The 2,557-nt window shown below is 41.3% G+C and overlaps 1 long non-coding RNA gene across 1 annotated transcript; it reads right to left on the bottom strand.

Moving 5' to 3' along the window:
* Window positions 1-1,587: 1,587 nt before the first annotated feature.
* Window positions 1,588-2,309, bottom strand: LOC103590079. The gene is made up of 2 exons (XR_550440.1): window positions 1,945-2,309; window positions 1,588-1,856 (listed from the first exon to the last, which is right to left on the bottom strand). It is a non-coding gene; the product is annotated as an uncharacterized LOC103590079 (long non-coding RNA).
* Between the last annotated feature and the right edge of the window lie 248 nt (window positions 2,310-2,557).

The following is a 2,557-nucleotide window of genomic DNA, read 5'->3' as shown; positions in this document are numbered from 1 at the left end:
TAATTTCTTTAAATCCACTCACTTGTGAAAACTCGAAACTAATTTAAAAGGGGTCTTCTGGTTACTTGCCAAAATACAGGAGTTAAATATATTCGGTTAAAACAAAATAATATTACTTGTTTTTAGCCAGATATTGTTGGCTCCAAAAGGTCTGCTCTCTTTTTGTTAAAAAAAAAAAAAAAAAGGTATGTTAGCAAAGTCTAAGAGGCTTAAAGACCAGCTAGCACCAAACCCACACCTTCTTCCCCATGAGGGAGAGTGTGGTGCTGATAACACCAAGGCCACAGGTTCGGATCCTATATAGGGATGGCCAGTTGGCTCACTGGCTGAGCGTGGTGCTGACAACACCAAGACAAGGGTTGAGATCCCCTTACTGGTCATCTTTAAAAAAAATAAAAAATAATAAAAATTATACAAATAATAAAAGGAGACATAAAGCAGTTTTACAACTTTGTGATAGGAATATCTTCTTAAGAATATCAAACCTTGAAGTCATAAAAAGATTGTCAGAAAAACCTTTAGTTTTTATATTACAAGTTAAAAGACAAGAATGGGAGAAAATATTTGTAACCTATATAACAAACAACATCCTCAGAATATAAAGAGAACCTACAAATCAACAAGGGAAACAGAACAAAAATGGGCAAAAGATAAACACAGGCTATTTGCATATGAAGAAATACAAAAGGACAATTAAATTTGAAAATATGTTCAATCTTACAAGAAATCAAGGAAATTCAAGGTGAAATATTTTAAACTGCTGTCTTATAAAAACTTAGCACTAGTGCTAGTGAATACTTTCACTTGTGACAAACTGACAAAACTGTGTGTGTGTGTGTGTGTACTCTATATTGCTGTAACAAATTACTACAAACTTAGTGGCTAAAAAATAACAAATTATCTTGCAGTTCTGCAGGTCATAAGTCTGACAAAGATATTACTGGGCTAAAATCAAAGTGTCAACTGGGCTGCACTCCTTCTGGAGGCTCTACAGCAGAATCTGTATGCCTTTTTCAGCTTCTAGAGGCTACCTACACTCCTTGGCTCATGGCCCCATCCTTCACCTTTAAAGCTATCTAGGTTGCATCTCCCTCAATGGATCTCCATCCATCATCGCATCTCTGACTACAGCTGGGACAAGTTCTCCACTTTCAGTGAATCATGTGATTAGACAGAGCCACCTGGATTATACTGTCCCCATCTCAAGGTCTGAAATCTTAATCATATCTGCAGAGTCCTCTTGCCATTTAAAATAACATTCACAGGTTCTGGGGATTAGGGGCTGGGGGTGATTACTTTGCCTACCACATATATGTATCTATGGAAATACACACTTACGTAGGTATGTGTGTATGTCTGATGTCTGGAAAGATTTCCCATATAGGGGAATTACCTTGGGAAAGGAAAGGGAGTGTGAGGCATAGTAAGGCATTTTCTCTTTTTACTCCTTATACTTCTATATTCCTTGAAGGTCTACAGCAAGAAAATGGAACTCAAAATTATTCCCTTCATATCCTTGTGGTCTCAACCCATTTCAGATTTCTGCCCAAACCTTACCCCCAGTAAAGCATGTTTTTATTAAGCACGTTCAATAAGCGTATCTTTATTGAAAGTACGCTTTCAATAAAGTACAATAAATATTTACAATATAAGTAAATAAATATTAAGCTTGTTAATGTGTAACAACAAGAGCTTAGTGAGCCAGGAGTGGGAACTACTGGGCCCTGCTCATAGGATCCTGGATCAAGACGTGACACTGGAGACTGCGGGTACCAGGCACCATGGTGAGGCCACCCCACAAAGCAAACGACGATCTCTACATTGTTGAGACTTGAAGGAGGAACTCAGTTACTTGTCTAAAGGGAAAGAACTAGTGAGTGATAGCACCAGGAAAACTCCCTCCTTCCTGACCCCAGTCCCTTTGTTATGGGAAGTGACCCATACTGCCTTTCTGTCATCATGGTCCTTGAAGGATTGTGACATAGGGATGTACCAGCAGAGCTCAAGCACTGGATGCTTCCAAAAGATGTTGGTGTCTGTTGGGACCATGGAAGTGAGGAGAACCTGGAAGTGGGTGGAAAAGACTTCTGTTCCATGTATCTCTTTCATACCCAATTGTAAACTTCATTCCACCAGTTCCACCCTCATGCTTTCCCCCAAAGCATTCAGAAGTATTCTGAAATATTTTTACTATGGGAAACTTCCTTTTGAAGGAAAGAGTCAATTTCAAAGGAGAGCATATTTGAGGAACAACTATCCCCTAGTATGAAAATGGAAACATGCACCAGAAATGGCTCCTCGTCCTCATTAGGGGTCATCTTGAATTTTAAGGGCCAGTTAAAAAACTACCAGAATTGGGCCGGCCCGGTGGCGCACTGCTACAGTGCGCCGCTTGAGAGCGCGGCGGCGCTCCCGCCGAGGGTTCGGATCCCACATAGAGACCGGTTCCCACTCACTGGCTGAGCGAGGTGCGGGAGCAACACCGAGGGTTGCGATCCCGTTGCCGGTCCCGGTCCGGTACGGGCGCGACACTGAGGGTTGCGATCCATTGCCGGTC

Source organism: Galeopterus variegatus, unplaced genomic scaffold (assembly GCF_000696425.1).
Source record: "Galeopterus variegatus unplaced genomic scaffold, G_variegatus-3.0.2 Scaffold764, whole genome shotgun sequence".
NCBI lineage: Eukaryota > Metazoa > Chordata > Mammalia > Dermoptera > Cynocephalidae > Galeopterus > Galeopterus variegatus.
This window is presented reverse-complemented; position numbering and strand designations above follow the sequence as displayed.